The sequence below is a fragment of the Ambystoma mexicanum genome, chromosome 3p (assembly GCF_040938575.1).
Source record: "Ambystoma mexicanum isolate Mex_15411 chromosome 3p, UKY_AmexF1_1, whole genome shotgun sequence".
Lineage (NCBI taxonomy): Eukaryota > Metazoa > Chordata > Amphibia > Caudata > Ambystomatidae > Ambystoma > Ambystoma mexicanum.
In genome coordinates, this window is record NC_090925.1 from 1,222,451,230 (window position 1) to 1,222,470,235 (window position 19,006).

Sequence of the window (19,006 nt, forward strand, 5' to 3'; positions counted from 1 at the left end):
GGAGGGTGCCCCTGGATGCTGGGGGGTGGGGGTGCAGGGGGACATGAGTGGGGGCCTGGTGGAGGGTGCCCCTGCACTGCTGGGGGGTGGGGGTGATGGGAGACATGAGTGGGGGCCTGGTGGGGGTGCCCTGCACTGCTGGGGGTGGGGGTGATGGGAGACATGAGTGGGGGCCTGGTGGAGGGTGCCCCTGCACTGCTGGGGGGTGTGGGTGATGGGAGACATGAGTGGGGGCCTGGTGGAGGGTGCCCCTGGATGCTGGGGGGTGGGGGTGCAGGGGGACATGAGTGGGGGCCTGGTGGAGGGTGCCCCTGCACTGCTGGGGGTGGGGGTGATGGGAGACATGAGTGGGGGCCTGGTGGGGGTGCCCTGCACTGCTGGGGGGTGGGGGTGATGGGAGACATGAGTGGGGGCCTGGTGGAGGGTGCCCCTGCACTGCTGGGGGGTGGGGGTGATGGGATACATGAGTGGGGGCCTGGTGGAGGCTGCCCCTGCACTGCTGGGGGGTGGGGGTGATGGGAGACATGAGTGGGGGCCTGGTGGAGGCTGCCCCTGCACTGCTGGGGGTAGGGGTGATGGGAGACATGAGTGAGGGCCTGGTGGAGGCTGCCCCTGCACTGCTGGGGGGTGGGGGTGATGGGAGACATGAGCCTGGTGGAGGGTGCCCCTGCACTCCTGGGGGTGGGGGTGATGGGAGACATGAGTGGGGGCCTGGTAGAGGGTGCCCCTGCACTGCTGGGGGGTGGGGGTGATGGGAGACATGAGTGGGGGCCTGGTGGGGGTGCCCTGCACTGCTGGGGGGTGGGGGTGATGGGAGACATGAGTGGGGGCCTGGTGGAGGGTGCCCTGCACTGCTGGGGGGTTGGGGTGGTGGGAGACATGAGTGGGGGTCTGGTGGAGTGTGCCCCTGCACTGCTGGGGGGTGGGGGTGATGGGAGATATGAGTGGGGGCCTGGTGGAAGGTGCCCTGCACTGCTGTGGGTGTGGGTGATGGGAGACATGAGTGGGGGCCTGGTGGAGGGTGCCCCTGGATGCTGGGGGGTGGGGGTGCAGGGGGACATGAGTGGGGGCCTGGTGGAGGGTGCCCCTGCACTGCTGGGGGTGGGGGTGATGGGAGACATGAGTGGGGGCCTGGTGGGGGTGCCCTGCACTGCTGGGGGTGGGGGTGATGGGAGACATGAGTGGGGGCCTGGTGGAGGGTGCCCCTGCACTGCTGGGGGGTGGGGGTGATGGGATACATGAGTGGGGGCCTGGTGGAGGCTGCCCCTGCACTACTGGGGGGTGGGGGTGCTGGGAGACATGAGTGGGGGCCTGGTGGAGGCTGCCCCTGCACTGCTGGGGGTAGGGGTGATGGGAGACATGAGTGAGGGCCTGGTGGAGGCTGCCCCTGCACTGCTGGGGGGTGGGGGTGATGGGAGACATGAGCCTGGTGGAGGGTGCCCCTGCACTCCTGGGGGTGGGGGTGATGGGAGACATGAGTGGGGGCCTGGTGGAGGGTGCCCCTGCACTGCTGGGGGGTGGGGTGGTGGGAGACATGAGTGGGGGCCTGGTGGAGGATGCCCCTGCACTGCTGGGGGGTTGGGGTGGTGGGATACATGAGTGGGGGTCTGGTGGAGTGTGCCCCTGCACTGCTGGGGGGTGGGGGTGATGGGAGATATGAGTGGGGGCCTGGTGGAAGGTGCCCCTGCACTCCTGGGGGTGGGGGTGATGGGAGACATGAGTGGGGGCCTGGTGGAGGGTGCCCCTGCACTGCTGGGGGGTGGGGTGGTGGGAGACATGAGTGGGGGCCTGGTGGAGGGTGCCCCTGCACTGCTGGGGGGTTGGGGTGGTGGGAGACATGAGTGGGGGTCTGGTGGAGTGTGCCCCTGCACTGCTGGGGGGTGGGGGTGATGGGAGATATGAGTGGGGGCCTGGTGGAAGGTGCCCTGCACTGCTGTGGGTGTGGGTGATGGGAGACATGAGTGGGGGCCTGGTGGAGGGTGCCCCTGGATGCTGGGGGGTGGGGGTGCAGGGGGACATGAGTGGGGGCCTGGTGGAGGGTGCCCCTGCACTGCTGGGGGTGGGGGTGATGGGAGACATGAGTGGGGGCCTGGTGGGGGTGCCCTGCACTGCTGGGGGGTGGGGGTGATGGGAGACATGAGTGGGGGCCTGGTGGAGGGTGCCCCTGCACTGCTGGGGGGTGGGGGTGATGGGATACATGAGTGGGGGCCTGGTGGAGGCTGCCCCTGCACTACTGGGGGGTGGGGGTGATGGGAGACATGAGTGGGGGCCTGGTGGAGGCTGCCCCTGCACTGCTGGGGGTAGGGGTGATGGGAGACATGAGTGAGGGCCTGGTGGAGGCTGCCCCTGCACTGCTGGGGGGTGGGTGTGATGGGAGACATGAGCCTGGTGGAGGGTGCCCCTGCACTCCTGGGGGTGGGGGTGATGGGAGACATGAGTGGGGGCCTGGTGGAGGGTGCCCCTGCACTGCTGGGGGGTGGGGTGGTGGGAGACATGAGTGGGGCCTGGTGGAGGGTGCCCCTGCACTGCTGGGGGGTGGGGGTGATGGGAGACATGAGTGGGGGCCTGGTGGAGGGTGCCCCTGCACTGCTGGGTGGTGGGGGTGATGGGATACATGAGTGGGGGCCTGGTGGAGGCTGCCCCTGCACTGCTGGGGGGTGGGGGTGATGGGAGACATGAGTGGGGGCCTGGTGGAGGCTGCCCCTGCACTGCTGGGGGTAGGGGTGATGGGAGACATGAGTGAGGGCCTGGTGGAGGCTGCCCCTGCACTGCTGGGGGGTGGGGGTGATGGGAGACATGAGTGGGGGCCTGGTGGAGGGTGCCCCTGCACTGCTGGGGGTGGGGGTGATGGGAGACATGAGTGGGGGCCTGGTGGAGGGTGCACTGCACTGCTGGGGGGTGGGGGTGGTGGGAGACATGAGTGGGGGCCTGGTGGAGGGTGCCCCTGCACTCCTGGGGGTGGGGGTGATGGGAGACATGAGTGGGGGCCTGGTAGAGGGTGCCCTGCACTGCTGGGGGCTGGGGGTGATGGTAGACATGAGTGGGGGCCTGGTGGAGGGTGCCCCTGGATGCTGGGGATGGGGGTGCACAGGGACATGAGTGGGGGCCTGGTGGAGTGTGCCCCTGCACTGCTGGGGGGTGTGGGTGGTGGGAGACATGAGTGGGGGCCTGGTGGAGGGTGCCCCTGGATGCTGGGGGGTGGGGGTGGTGGGAGACATGAGTGGGGGCCTGGTGGAGGGTGCCCCTGGATGCTGGGGGGTGGGGGTGCAGGGGGACATGAGTGGGGGCCTGGTGGAGGCTGCCCCTGCACTGCTGGGGGGTGGGGGTGGTGGGAGACTAGAGTGGGGGCCTGGTGGAGGCTGCCCCTGCACTGCTGGGGGGGTGGGGGTGCAGGGAGACATGAGTTGGACATGAGTGGGGGCCTGGTGGAGGCTGCCCTGCACTGCTGGGGGGTGGGGGTGCAGGGGGACATGAGTGGGGGCCTGGTGGAGGGTGCCCCTGCACTGCTGGGGGTGGGGGTGATGGGAGACATGAGTGGGGGCCTGGTGGGGGGTGCCCTGCACTGCTGGAGGGTGGGCGTGATGGGAGACATGAGTGGGGGCCTGGTGGAAGGTGCCCCTGCACTCCTGGGGGTGGGGGTGATGGGAGACATGAGTGGGGGCCTGGTGGAGGGTGCCCTGCACTGCTGGGGGCTGGGGGTGATGGGAGACATGAGTGGGGGCCTGGTGGAGGGTGCCCCTGGATGCTGGGGATGGGGGTGCATGGGGACATGAGTGGGGGCCTGGTGGAGGCTGCCCCTGCACTGCTGGGGGGTGGGGGTGATGGGAGACATGAGTGGGGGCCTGGTGGAGGCTGCCCCTGCACTGCGGGGGGGTGGGGGTGATGGGAGACATAAGTTGGACATGAGTGGGGGCCTGGTGGAGGGTGCCCTGCACTGCTGGGGGGTGGGGGTGATGGGAGACATGAGTGGGGGCCTGGTGGGGGGTGTCCGGCACTGCTGGGGGATGGGGGGATGGGAGACATGAGTGGGGGCCTGGTGGAGGGTGCCCCTGGATGCTGGGGGGTGGGGGTGCAGGGGGACATGAGTGGGGGCCTGGTGGAGGGTGCCCCTGCACTGCTGGGGGGTGGGGGTGATGGGAGACATGAGTTGGGGCCTGGTGGGGGTGCCCTGCACTGCTGGGGGGTGGGGGTGATGGGAGACATGAGTGGGGGCCTGGTGGAGGGTGCCCCTGCACTGCTGGGGGGTGTGGGTGATGGGAGACATGAGTGGGGGCCTGGTGGAGGCTGCCCCTGCACTGCTGGGGGGTGGGGGTGATGGGAGACATGAGTGGGGGCCTGGTGGAGGCTGCCCCTGCACTGCTGGGGAGTGGGGGTGATGGAAGACATGAGTTGGACATGAGTGGGCCCTGATGGAGGGTGCCCTGCACTGCTGGGGGGTGGGGGTGGTGGGAGACATGAGTGGGGGCCTGGTGGAGGGTGCCCCTGGATGCTGGGGGGTGGGGGTGAATGGAGACATGAGTTGGACATGAGTGGGGGCCTGGTGGAGGGTGCCCTGCACTGCTGGGGGGTTGGGGTGGTGGGAGGCATGAGTGGGGGCCTGGTGGAGGGTGCCCCTGCACTGCTGGCGGTGGGGGTGATGGGAGATATGAGTGGGGGCCTGGTGGAGGGTGCCCTGCACTGCTGGGGGGTGGGGGTGATGGGAGACATGAGTGGGGGCCTGGTGGAGGGTGCCCCTGGATGCTGGGGGCTGGGGGTGCAGGGGGACATGAGTGGGGGCCTGGTGGAGTGTGCCCCTGCACTGCTGGGGGTGGGGGTGGTGGGAGACATGAGTGGGGGCTTGGTGGAGGGTGCCTCTGCACTGCTGAGGGGTGGGGGTGATGGGAGACATGAGTGGAAGCCTGGTGGAGAGTGCCCCTGCACTGCTGGGGGGTGGGGGTGCAGGGGGACATGAATGGGGGCCTGGTGGAGGGTGCCCTGCACTGCTGGGGGGTGGGGGTGGTGATGGGAGACATGTGTTGGACATGAGTGGGGGCCTGGTGGAGGCTGCCCCTGCACTGCTGGGGGGTGGGGGTGGTGGGAGACATGAGTGGGGGCCTGGTGGAGGATGCCCCTGCACTGCTGGGGGGTGGGGGTGCAGGGTGACATGAGTTGGACATGAGTGGGGGCCTGGTGGAGGCTGCCCTGCACTGCTGGGGGGTGGGGGTGCAGGGGGACATGAGTGGGGGCCTGGTGGAGGGTACCCCTGCACTGCTGGGGGTGGGGGTGATGGGAGACATGAGTGGGGGCCTGGTGCAGGGTGCCCTGCACTGCTGGGGGGTGGGCGTGATTGGAGACATGAGTGGGGGCCTGGTGGAGTCTGCCCCTGCACTGCTGGGGGGTGGGGGTGATGGGAGACATGAGTTGGACATGAGTGGGGGCCTGGTGGAGGGTGCCCTGCACTGCTGGGGGGTGGGGGTGATGGGAGACATGAGTGGGGGCCTTGTGGAAGGTGCCCCTGCACTCCTGGGGGTGGGGGTGATGGGAGACATGAGTGGGGGCCTGGTGGAGGGTGCCCTGCACTGCTGGGGGCTGGGGGTGATGGGAGACATGAGTGGGGGCCTGGTGGAGGGTGCCCCTGGATGCTGGGGATGGGGGTGCATGGGGACATGAGTGGGGGCCTGGTGGAGGCTGCCCCTGCACTGCTGGGGGGTGGGGGTGATGGGAGACATGAGTGGGGGCCTGGTGGAGGCTGCCCCTGCACTGCGGGGGGGTGGGGGTGATGGGAGACATAAGTTGGACATGAGTGGGGGCCTTTTGGAGGGTGCCCTGCACTGCTGGGGGGTGGGGGTGATGGGAGACATGAGTGGGGGCCTGGTGGGGGGTGTCCGGCACTGCTGGGGGATGGGGGGATGGGAGACATGAGTGGGGGCCTGGTGGAGGGTGCCCCTGGATGCTGGGGGGTGGGGGTGCAGGGGGACATGAGTGGGGGCCTGGTGGAGGGTGCCCCTGCACTGGTGGGGGGTGGGGGTGATGGGAGACATGAGTGGGGGCCTGGTGGGGGTGCCCTGCACTGCTGGGGGGTGGGGGTGATGGGAGACATGAGTGGGGGCCTGGTGGAGGGTGCCCCTGCACTGCTGGGGGGTGTGGGTAATGGGAGACATGAGTGGGGGCCTGGTGGAGGGTGCCCCTGGATGCTGGGGGGTGGGGGTGCAGGGGGACATGAGTGGGGGCCTGGTGGAGGGTGCCCCTGCACTGCTGGGGGTGGGGGTGATGGGAGACATGAGTGGGGGCCTGGTGGGGGTGCCCTGCACTGCTGGGGGGTGGGGGTGATGGGAGACATGAGTGGGGGCCTGGTGGAGGGTGCCCCTGCACTGCTGGGGGGTGGGGGTGATGGGATACATGAGTGGGGGCCTGGTGGAGGCTGCCCCTGCACTGCTGGGGGGTGGGGGTGATGGGAGACATGAGTGGGGGCCTGGTGGAGGCTGCCCCTGCACTGCTGGGGGTAGGGGTGATGGGAGACATGAGTGAGGGCCTGGTGGAGGCTGCCCCTGCACTGCTGGGGGGTGGGGGTGATGGGAGACATGAGCCTGGTGGAGGGTGCCCCTGCACTCCTGGGGGTGGGGGTGATGGGAGACATGAGTGGGGGCCTGGTAGAGGGTGCCCCTGCACTGCTGGGGGGTGGGGGTGATGGGAGACATGAGTGGGGGCCTGGTGGGGGTGCCCTGCACTGCTGGGGGGTGGGGGTGATGGGAGACATGAGTGGGGGCCTGGTGGAGGGTGCCCTGCACTGCTGGGGGGTTGGGGTGGTGGGAGACATGAGTGGGGGTCTGGTGGAGTGTGCCCCTGCACTGCTGGGGGGTGGGGGTGATGGGAGATATGAGTGGGGGCCTGGTGGAAGGTGCCCTGCACTGCTGTGGGTGTGGGTGATGGGAGACATGAGTGGGGGCCTGGTGGAGGGTGCCCCTGGATGCTGGGGGGTGGGGGTGCAGGGGGACATGAGTGGGGGCCTGGTGGAGGGTGCCCCTGCACTGCTGGGGGTGGGGGTGATGGGAGACATGAGTGGGGGCCTGGTGGGGGTGCCCTGCACTGCTGGGGGGTGGGGGTGATGGGAGACATGAGTGGGGGCCTGGTGGAGGGTGCCCCTGCACTGCTGGGGGGTGGGGGTGATGGGATACATGAGTGGGGGCCTGGTGGAGGCTGCCCCTGCACTACTGGGGGGTGGGGGTGATGGGAGACATGAGTGGGGGCCTGGTGGAGGCTGCCCCTGCACTGCTGGGGGTAGGGGTGATGGGAGACATGAGTGAGGGCCTGGTGGAGGCTGCCCCTGCACTGCTGGGGGGTGGGGGTGATGGGAGACATGAGCCTGGTGGAGGGTGCCCCTGCACTCCTGGGGGTGGGGGTGATGGGAGACATGAGTGGGGGCCTGGTGGAGGGTGCCCCTGCACTGCTGGGGGGTGGGGTGGTGGGAGACATGAGTGGGGGCCTGGTGGAGGGTGCCCCTGCACTGCTGGGGGGTTGGGGTGGTGGGAGACATGAGTGGGGGTCTGGTGGAGTGTGCCCCTGCACTGCTGGGGGGTGGGGGTGATGGGAGATATGAGTGGGGGCCTGGTGGAAGGTGCCCCTGCACTCCTGGGGGTGGGGGTGATGGGAGACATGAGTGGGGGCCTGGTGGAGGGTGCCCCTGCACTGCTGGGGGGTGGGGTGGTGGGAGACACGAGTGGGGGCCTGGTGGAGGGTGCCCCTGCACTGCTGGGGGGTTGGGGTGGTGGGAGACATGAGTGGGGGTCTGGTGGAGTGTGCCCCTGCACTGCTGGGGGGTGGGGGTGATGGGAGATATGAGTGGGGGCCTGGTGGAAGGTGCCCTGCACTGCTGTGGGTGTGGGTGATGGGAGACATGAGTGGGGGCCTGGTGGAGGGTGCCCCTGGATGCTGGGGGGTGGGGGTGCAGGGGGACATGAGTGGGGGCCTGGTGGAGGGTGCCCCTGCACTGCTGGGGGTGGGGGTGATGGGAGACATGAGTGGGGGCCTGGTGGGGGTGCCCTGCACTGCTGGGGGGTGGGGGTGATGGGAGACATGAGTGGGGGCCTGGTGGAGGGTGCCCCTGCACTGCTGGGGGGTGGGGGTGATGGGATACATGAGTGGGGGCCTGGTGGAGGCTGCCCCTGCACTACTGGGGGGTGGGGGTGATGGGAGACATGAGTGGGGGCCTGGTGGAGGCTGCCCCTGCACTGCTGGGGGTAGGGGTGATGGGAGACCTGAGTGAGGGCCTGGTGGAGGCTGCCCCTGCACTGCTGGGGGGTGGGGGTGATGGGAGACATGAGCCTGGTGGAGGGTGCCCCTGCACTCCTGGGGGTGGGGGTGATGGGAGACATGAGTGGGGGCCTGGTGGAGGGTGCCCCTGCACTGCTGGGGGGTGGGGTGGTGGGAGACATGAGTGGGGGCCTGGTGGAGGGTGCCCCTGCACTGCTGGGGGGTGGGGGTGATGGGAGACATGAGTGGGGGCCTGGTGGAGGGTGCCCCTGCACTGCTGGGTGGTGGGGGTGATGGGATACATGAGTGGGGGCCTGGTGGAGGCTGCCCCTGCACTGCTGGGGGGTGGGGGTGATGGGAGACATGAGTGGGGGCCTGGTGGAGGCTGCCCCTGCACTGCTGGGGGTAGGGGTGATGGGAGACATGAGTGAGGGCCTGGTGGAGGCTGCCCCTGCACTGCTGGGGGGTGGGGGTGATGGGAGACATGAGTGGGGGCCTGGTGGAGGGTGCCCCTGCACTGCTGGGGGTGGGGGTGATGGGAGACATGAGTGGGGGCCTGGTGGAGGGTGCACTGCACTGCTGGGGGGTGGGGGTGGTGGGAGACATGAGTGGGGGCCTGGTGGAGGGTGCCCCTGCACTCCTGGGGGTGGGGGTGATGGGAGACATGAGTGGGGGCCTGGTAGAGGGTGCCCTGCACTGCTGGGGGCTGGGGGTGATGGTAGACATGAGTGGGGGCCTGGTGGAGGGTGCCCCTGGATGCTGGGGATGGGGGTGCACAGGGACATGAGTGGGGGCCTGGTGGAGTGTGCCCCTGCACTGCTGGGGGGTGTGGGTGGTGGGAGACATGAGTGGGGGCCTGGTGGAGGGTGCCCCTGGATGCTGGGGGGTGGGGGTGGTGGGAGACATGAGTGGGGGCCTGGTGGAGGGTGCCCCTGGATGCTGGGGGGTGGGGGTGCAGGGGGACATGAGTGGGGGCCTGGTGGAGGCTGCCCCTGCACTGCTGGGGGGTGGGGGTGGTGGGAGACTAGAGTGGGGGCCTGGTGGAGGCTGCCCCTGCACTGCTGGGGGGGTGGGGGTGCAGGGAGACATGAGTTGGACATGAGTGGGGGCCTGGTGGAGGCTGCCCTGCACTGCTGGGGGGTGGGGGTGCAGGGGGACATGAGTGGGGGCCTGGTGGAGGGTGCCCCTGCACTGCTGGGGGTGGGGGTGATGGGAGACATGAGTGGGGGCCTGGTAGGGGGTGCCCTGCACTGCTGGAGGGTGGGCGTGATGGGAGACATGAGTGGGGGCCTGGTGGAAGGTGCCCCTGCACTCCTGGGGGTGGGGGTGATGGGAGACATGAGTGGGGGCCTGGTGGAGGGTGCCCTGCACTGCTGGGGGCTGGGGGTGATGGGAGACATGAGTGGGGGCCTGGTGGAGGGTGCCCCTGGATGCTGGGGATGGGGGTGCATGGGGACATGAGTGGGGGCCTGGTGGAGGCTGCCCCTGCACTGCTGGGGGTGGGGGTGATGGGAGACATGAGTGGGGGCCTGGTGGAGGCTGCCCCTGCACTGCGGGGGGGTGGGGGTGATGGGAGACATAAGTTGGACATGAGTGGGGGCCTGGTGGAGGGTGCCCTGCACTGCTGGGGGGTGGGGGTGATGGGAGACATGAGTGGGGGCCTGGTGGGGGGTGTCCGGCACTGCTGGGGGATGGGGGGATGGGAGACATGAGTGGGGGCCTGGTGGAGGGTGCCCCTGGATGCTGGGGGGTGGGGGTGCAGGGGGACATGAGTGGGGGCCTGGTGGAGGGTGCCCCTGCACTGCTGGGGGTGGGGGTGATGGGAGACATGAGTTGGGGCCTGGTGGGGGTGCCCTGCACTGCTGGGGGGTGGGGGTGATGGGAGACATGAGTGGGGGCCTGGTGGAGGGTGCCCCTGCACTGCTGGGGGGTGTGGGTGATGGGAGACATGAGTGGGGGCCTGGTGGAGGCTGCCCCTGCACTGCTGGGGGGTGGGGGTGATGGGAGACATGAGTGGGGGCCTGGTGGAGGCTGCCCCTGCACTGCTGGGGAGTGGGGGTGATGGAAGACATGAGTTGGACATGAGTGGGCCCTGGTGGAGGGTGCCCTGCACTGCTGGGGGGTGGGGGTGGTGGGAGACATGAGTGGGGGCCTGGTGGAGGGTGCCCCTGGATGCTGGGGTGTGGGGGTGAATGGAGACATGAGTTGGACATGAGTGGGGGCCTGGTGGAGGGTGCCCTGCACTGCTGGGGGGTTGGGGTGGTGGGAGACATGAGTGGGGGCCTGGTGGAGGGTGCCCCTGCACTGCTGGCGGTGGGGGTGATGGGAGATATGAGTGGGGGCCTGGTGGAGGGTGCCCTGCACTGCTGGGGGGTGGGGGTGATGGGAGACATGAGTGGGGGCCTGGTGGAGGGTGCCCCTGGATGCTGGGGGCTGGGGGTGCAGGGGGACATGAGTGGGGGCCTGGTGGAGTGTGCCCCTGCACTGCTGGGGGGTGGGGGTGGTGGGAGACATGAGTGGGGGCTTGGTGGAGGGTGCCTCTGCACTGCTGAGGGGTGGGGGTGATGGGAGACATGAGTGGAAGCCTGGTGGAGAGTGCCCCTGCACTGCTGGGGGGTGGGGGTGCAGGGGGACATGAATGGGGGCCTGGTGGAGGGTGCCCTGCACTGCTGGGGGGTGGGGGTGATGGGAGACATGTGTTGGACATGAGTGGGGGCCTGGTGGAGGCTGCCCCTGCACTGCTGGGGGGTGGGGGTGGTGGGAGACATGAGTGGGGGCCTGGTGGAGGATGCCCCTGCACTGCTGGGGGGTGGGGGTGCAGGGTGACATGAGTTGGACATGAGTGGGGGCCTGGTGGAGGCTGCCCTGCACTGCTGGGGGGTGGGGGTGCAGGGGGACATGAGTGGGGGCCTGGTGGAGGGTACCCCTGCACTGCTGGGGGTGGGGGTGATGGGAGACATGAGTGGGGGCCTGGTGCAGGGTGCCCTGCACTGCTGGGGGGTGGGCGTGATTGGAGACATGAGTGGGGGCCTGGTGGAGTCTGCCCCTGCACTGCTGGGGGGTGGGGGTGATGGGAGACATGAGTTGGACATGAGTGGGGGCCTGGTGGAGGGTGCCCTGCACTGCTGGGGGGTGGGGGTGATGGGAGACATGAGTGGGGGCCTGGTGGGGGGTGTCCTGCACTGCTGGGCGATGGGGGGGATGGGAGACATGAGTGGGGGCCTGGTGGAGGGCGCCCCTGGATGCTGGGGGGTGGGGGTGCTGGGGGACATGAGTGGGGGCCTGGTGGAGGGTGCCCCTGCACTGCTGGGGGGTGGGGGTGATGGGAGACATGAGTGGGGGCCTGGTGGGGGTGCCCTGCACTGCTGGGGGGTGGGGGTGATGGGAGACATGAGTGGGGGCCTGGTGGAGATTGCCCCTGCACTGCTGGGGGGCGGGGGTGATGGGAGACATGAGTGGGGGCCTGGTGGAGGCTGCCCCTGCACTGCTGGGGGGTGGGGGTGATGGGAGACATGAGTGGGGGCCTGGTGGAGGCTGCCCCTGCACTGCTGGGGGGTGGGGGTGATGGGAGACATGAGTTGGACATGAGTGGGGGCCTGGTGGAGGGTGCCCTGCACTGCTGGGGGATGGGGGTGGTGGGAGACATGAGTGGGGGCCTGGTGGAGGGTGCCCCTGGATGCTGGGGGGTGGGGGTGAATGGAGACATGAGTTGGACATGAGTGGGGGCCTGGTGGAGGGTGCCCTGCACTGCTGGGGAGTTGGGGTGGTGGGAGACATGAGTGGGGGCCTGGTGGAGGGTGTCCCTGCACTGCTGGGGGGTGGGGGTGATGGGAGATATGAGTGGGGGCCTGGTGGAAGGTGCCCTGCACTGCTGTGGGTGTGGGTGATGGGAGACATGAGTGGGGGCCTGGTGGAGGGTGCCCCTGGATGCTGGGGGGTGGGGGTGCAGGGGGACATGAGTGGGGGCCTGGTGGAGGGTGCCCCTGCACTGCTGGGGGGTGGGGGTGATGGGAGACATGAGTGGGGGCCTGGTGGGGGTGCCCTGCACTGCTGGGGGGTGGGGGTGATGGGAGACATGAGTAGGGGCCTGGTGGAGGGTGCCCCTGCACTGCTGGGGGGTGGGGGTGATGGGATACATGAGTGGGGGCCTGGTGGAGGCTGCCCCTGCACTGCTGGGGGTGGGGGTGATGGGAGACATGAGTGGGGGCCTGGTGGAGGCTGCCCCTGCACTGCTGGGGGTAGGGGTGATGGGAGACATGAGTGAGGGCCTGGTGGAGGCTGCCCCTGCACTGCTGGGGGGTGGGGGTGATGGGAGACATGAGTGGGGGCCTGGTGGAGGGTGCCCCTGCACTGCTGGGGGTGGGGGTGATGGGAGACATGAGTGGGGGCCTGGTGGAGGGTGCACTGCACTGCTGGGGGGTGGGGGTGATGGGAGACATGAGTGGGGGCCTGGTGGAGGGTGCCCCTGCACTCCTGGGGGTGGGGGTGATGGGAGACATGAGTGGGGGCCTGGTAGAGGGTGCCCTGCACTGCTGGGGGCTGGGGGTGATGGGAGACATGAGTGGGGGCCTGGTGGAGGGTGCCCCTGGATGCTGGGGATGGGGGTGCACGGGGACATGAGTGGGGGCCTGGTGGAGTGTGCCCCTGCACTGCTGGGGGGTGTGGGTGGTGGGAGACATGAGTGGGGGCCTGGTGGAGGGTGCCCCTGGATGCTGGGGGGTGGGGGTGGTGGGAGACATGAGTGGGGGCCTGGTGGAGGGTGCCCCTGGATGCTGGGGGGTGGGGGTGCAGGGGGACATGAGTGGGGGCCTGGTGGAGGGTGACCTGCACTGCTGGGGGGGTGGGGGTGATGGGAGACATGAGTGGGGGCCTGGTGGAGGCTGCCCCTGCACTGCTGGGGGGTGGGGGTGGTGGGAGACATGAGTTGGACATGAGTGGGGGCCTGGTGGAGGCTGCCCCTGCACTGCTGGGGGGTGGGGGTGGTGGGAGACTAGAGTGGGGGCCTGGTGGAGGCTGCCCCTGCACTGCTGGGGGGTGGGGGTGCAGGGAGACATGAGTTGGACATGAGTGGGGGCCTGGTGGAGGCTGCCCTGCACTGCTGGGGGGTGGGGGTGCAGGGGGACATGATTGGGGGCCTGGTGGAGGGTGCCCCTGCACTGCTGGGGGTGGGGGTGATGGGAGACATGAGTGGGGGCCTGGTGGGGGGTGCCCCGCACTGCTGGAGGGTGGGTGTGATGGGAGACATGAGTGGGGGCCTGGTGGAAGGTGCCCCTGCACTCCTGGGGGTGGGGCGATGGGAGACATGAGTGGGGGCCTGGTGGAGGGTGCCCTGCACTGCTGGGGGCTGGGGGTGATGGGAGACATGAGTGGGGGCCTGGTGGAGGGTGCCCCTGGATGCTGGGGATGGGGGTGCACGGGGACATGAGTGGGGGCCTGGTGGAGGCTGCCCCTGCACTGCTGGGGGGTGGGGGTGATGGGAGACATGGGAGACATAAATTGGACATGAGTGGGGGCCTGGTGGAGGGTGCCCTGCACTGCTGGGGGGTGGGGGTGATGGGAGACATGAGTGGGGGCCTGGTGGGGGGTGTCCGGCACTGCTGGGGGATGGGGGGATGGGAGACATGAGTGGGGGCCTGGTGGATGGTGCCCCTGGATGCTGGGGGGTAGGGGTGCAGGGGGACATGAGTGGGGGCCTGGTGGAGGATGCCCCTGCACTGCTGGGGGGTGGGGGTGATGGGAGACATGAGTGGGGGCCTGGTGGGGGTGCCCTGCACTGCTGGGGGGTGGGGGTGATGGGAGACATGAGTGGGGGCCTGGTGGAGGGTGCCCCTGCACTGCTGGGGGGTGGGGGTGATGGGAGACATGAGTGGGGGCCTGGTGGAGGCTGCCTCTGCACTGCTGGGGGGTGGGGGTGATGGGAGACATGAGTGGGGGCCTGGTGGAGGCTGCCCCTGCACTGCTGGGGACTGGGGGTGATGGAAGACATGAGTTGGACATGAGTGGGCCCTGGTGGAGGGTGCCCTGCACTGCTGGGGGGTGGGGGTGGTGGGAGACATGAGTGGGGGCCTGGTGGAGGGTGCCCCTGGATGCTGGGGGGTGGGGGTGAATGGAGACATGAGTTGGACATGAGTGGGGGCCTGGTGGAGGGTGCCCTGCACTGGTGGGGGGTTGGGGTGGTGGGAGACATGAGTGGGGGCCTGGTGGAGGGTGCCCCTGGATGCTGGGGGGTGGGGGTGCAGGGGGACATGAGTGGGGGCCTGGTGGAGTGTGCCCCTGCACTGCTGGGGGGTGGGGGTGGTGGGAGACATGAGTGGGGGCCTGGTGGAGGGTGCCTCTGCACTGCTGAGGGGTGGGGTGATGGGAGACATGAGTGGGGGCCTGGTGGAGAGTGCCCCTGCACTGCTGGGGGGTGGGCGTGATGGGAGACATGAGTGGGGGCCTGGTGGAGTCTGCCCCTGCAGTGCTGGGGGGTGGGGGTGATGGGAGACATGAGTTGGACATGAGTGGGGGCCTGGTGGAGGGTGCCCTGCTATGCTGGGGGGTGGGGGTGATGGGAGACATGAGTGGGGGCCTGGTGGAGGGTGCCCCTGCACTGCAGCAGGGTGGGGGTGATGGGAGACATGAGTGGGGGCCTGGTGGAGGGTGCCCCTGCACTGCTGGGGGGTGGGGGTGGTGGGAGACATGAGTGGGGGCCTGGTGGAGGGTGCCCCTGCACTGCTGGGGGGTGGGGGTGATGGGAGACATGAGTGGAAGCCTGGTGGAGGGTGCCCCTGCACTGCTGGGGGGTGGGGGCGATGGGAGACATGAGTGGGGGCCTGGTGGAGGCTGCCCCTGCACTGCTGGGGGGTGGGGGTGATGGGAGACATGAGTGGGGGCCTGGTGGAGGCTGCCCCTGCACTGCTGGGGGTAGGGGTGATGGGAGACATGAGTGAGGGCCTGGTGGAGGCTGCCCCTGCACTGCTGGGGGGTGGGGGTGATGGGAGACATGAGTGGGGGCCTGGTGGAGGGTGCCCCTGCACTGCTGGGGGTGGGGGTGATGGGAGACATGAGTGGGGGCCTGGTGGAGGGTGCACTGCACTGCTGGGGGGTGGGGGTGGTGGGAGACATGAGTGGGGGCCTGGTGGAGGGTGCCCCTGCACTCCTGGGGGTGGGGGTGATGGGAGACATGAGTGGGGGCCTGGTGGAGGGTGCCCCTGGATGCTGGGGATGGGGGTGCACGGGGACATGAGTGGGGGCCTGGTGGAGTGTGCCCCTGCACTGCTGGGGGGTGTGGGTGGTGGGAGTCATGAGTGGGGGCCTGGTGGAGGGTGCCCCTGGATGCTGGGGGGTGGGGCTGGTGGGAGACATGAGTGGGGGCCTGGTGGAGGGTGCCCCTGGATGCTGGGGGGTGGGGGTGCAGGGGGACATGAGTGGGGGCCTGGTGGAGGGTGACCTGCACTGCTGGGGGGTGGGGGTGATGGGAGACATGAGTGGGGGCCTGGTGGAGGCTGCCCCTGCACTGCTGGGGGGTGGGGGTGATGGGAGACATGCGTTGGACATGAGTGGGGGCCTGGTGGAGGCTGTCCCTGCACTGCTGGGGGGTGGGGGTGGTGGGAGACTAGAGTGGGGGCCTGGTGGAGGCTGCCCCTGCACTGCTGGGGGGTGGGGGTGCAGGGAGACATGAGTTGGACACGAGTGGGGGCCTGGTGGAGGCTGCCCTGCACTGCTGGGGGGTGGGGGTGCAGGGGGACATGGGTGGGGGCCTGGTGGAGGGTGCCCCTGCACTGCTGGGGGTGGGGGTGATGGGAGACATGAGTGGGGGCCTGGTGGGGGGTGCCCTGCACTGCTGGAGGGTGGGCGTGATGGGAGACATGAGTGGGGGCCTGGTGGAAGGTGCCCCTGCACTGCTGGGGGGTGGGGGTGATCGGAGACATGAGTGGGGGCCTGGTGGAGGCTGCCCCTGCACTGCTGGGGGGTGGGGGTGATGGGAGACATGAGTGGGGGCCTGGTGGAGGCTGCCCCTGCACTGCGGGGGGGTGGGGGTGATGGGAGACATGAGTGGGGGCCCGGTGGGGGGTGTCCGGCACTGCTGGGGGATGGGGGGATGGAGACATGAGTGGGGGCCTGGTGGAGGGTGCCCCTGGATGCTGGGGGGTGGGGGTTCAGGGGGACATGAGTGGGGGCCTGGTGGAGGGTGCCCCTGGATGCTGGGGGTGGGGGTGAATGGAGACATGAGTTGGACATGAGTGGGGGCCTGGTGGAGGGTGCCCTGCACTGCTGGGGGGTTGGGGTGGTGGGAGACATGAGTGGGGGCCTGGTGGAGGGTGCCCCAGCACTGCTGGCGCTGGGGGTGATGGGAGATATGAGTGGGGGCCTGGTGGAGGGTGCCCTGCACTGCTGGGGGGTGGGGGTGATGGGACACATGAGTGGGGGCCTGGTGGAGGGTGCCCCTGGATGCTGGGGGGTGGGGGTGCAGGGGGACATGAGTGGGGGCCTGGTGGAGTGTGCCCCTGCACTGCTGGGGGGTGGGGGTGGTGGGAGACATGAGTGGGGGCCTGGTGGAGGGTGCCTCTGCACTGCTGAGGGGTGGGGGTGATGGGAGACATGAGTGGGGGCCTGGTGGAGGGTGCCCCTGCACTGCTGGGGGTGGGGGTGCCGGGGGACATGAGTGGGGGCCTGGTGGAGGGTGCCCTGCACTGCTGGGGGGTGGGGGTGATGGGAGACATGAGTTGGACATGAGTGGGGGCCTGGTGGAGGCTGCCCCTGCACTGCTGGGGGTGGGGGTGGTGGGAGACATGAGTGGGGGCCTGGTGGAGGGTGCCCCTGCACTGCTGGCGGTGGGGGTGATGGGAGACATGAGTGGGGCCCTGGTGGAGGGTGCCCTGCACTGCTGGGGAGTGGGGGTGATGGGAGACATGAGTGGGGGCCTGGTGGAGGGTGCCCCTGGATGCTGGGGGTGGGGGTGCACGGGGACATGAGTGGAGGCCTGGTGGAGCGTGCCCCTGTACTGCTGGCGGGTGGGGGTGGTGGGAGACATGAGTGGGGGCCTGGTGGAGGGTGCCCCTGGATGCTGGGGGTGGGGGTGCACGGGGACATGAGTGGGGGCCTGGTGGAGCATGCCCCTGCACTGCTGGGGGGTGAGGGTGGTGGGAGACATGAGTGGGGGCCTGGTGGAGGGTGCCCCTGGATGCTGGGGGGTGGGGGTGCAGGGGGACATGAGTGGGGGCCTGGTGGAGGGTGACCTGCACTGCTGGGGGGTGGGGGTGTTGGGAGACATGAGTGGGGGCCTGGTGGAGGGTGCCCCTGCACTGCTGGGGGGTGATGGGAGACATGAGTGGGGGCCTGGTGGAGGCTGCCCCTGCACTGCTGGGGGGTGGGGGTGATGGGAGACATGAGTTGGACATGAGTGGGGGCCTGGTGGAGGGTGCCCTGCACTGCTGGGGGGTGGGGGTGATGGGAGACATGAGTGGGGCCCTGGTGGAGGGTGCCCCTGGATGCTGGGGGTGGGGGTGCACGGGGACATGAGTGGAGGCCTGGTGGAGCGTGCCCCTGTACTGCTGGCGGGTGGGGGTGGTGGGAGACATGAGTGGGGGCCTGGTGGAGGGTGCCCCTGGATGCTGGGGGTGGGGGTGCACGGGGACATGAGTGGGGGCCTGGTGGAGCATGCCCCTGCACTGCTGGGGGGTGAGGGTGGTGGGAGACATGAGTGGGGGCCTGGTGGAGGGTGCCCCTGGATGCTGGGGGGTGGGGGTGCAGGGGGACATGAGTGGGGGCCTGGTGGAGGGTGACCTGCACTGCTGGGGGGTGGGGGTGTTGGGAGACATGAGTGGGGGCCTGGTGGGGGGTGCCCTGCACTGCTGGAGGGTGGGCGTGATGGGAGACATGAGTGGGGGCCTGGTGGAAGGTGCCCCTGCACTGCTGGGGGGTGGGGGTGATCGGAGACATGAGTGGGGGCCTGGTGGAGGCTGCCCCTGCACTGCTGGGGGGTGGGGGTGATGGGAGACATGAGTGGGGGCCTGGTGGAGGCTGCCCCTGCACTGCGGGGGGGTGGGGGTGATGGGAGACATGAGTGGGGGCCCGGTGGGGGGTGTCCGGCACTGCTGGGGGATGGGGGGATGGAGACATGAGTGGGGGCCTGGTGGAGGGTGCCCCTGGATGCTGGGGGGTGGGGGTTCAGGGGGACATGAGTGGGGGCCTGGTGGAGGGTGCCCCTGGATGCTGGGGGTGGGGGTGAATGGAGACATGAGTTGGACATGAGTGGGGGCCTGGTGGAGGGTGCCCTGCACTGCTGGGGGGTTGGGGTGGTGGGAGACATGAGTGGGGGCCTGGTGGAGGGTGCCCCAGCACTGCTGGCGCTGGGGGTGATGGGAGATATGAGTGGGGGCCTGGTGGAGGGTGCCCTGCACTGCTGGGGGGTGGGGGTGATGGGACACATGAGTGGGGGCCTGGTGGAGGGTGCCCCTGGATGCTGGGGGGTGGGGGTGCAGGGGGACATGAGTGGGGGCCTGGTGGAGTGTGCCCCTGCACTGCTGGGGGGTGGGGGTGGTGGGAGACATGAGTGGGGGCCTGGTGGAGGGTGCCTCTGCACTGCTGAGGGGTGGGGGTGATGGGAGACATGAGTGGGGGCCTGGTGGAGGGTGCCCCTGCACTGCTGGGGGTGGGGGTGCCGGGGGACATGAGTGGGGGCCTGGTGGAGGGTGCCCTGCACTGCTGGGGGGTGGGGGTGATGGGAGACATGAGTTGGACATGAGTGGGGGCCTGGTGGAGACTGCCCCTGCACTGCTGGGGGTGGGGGTGG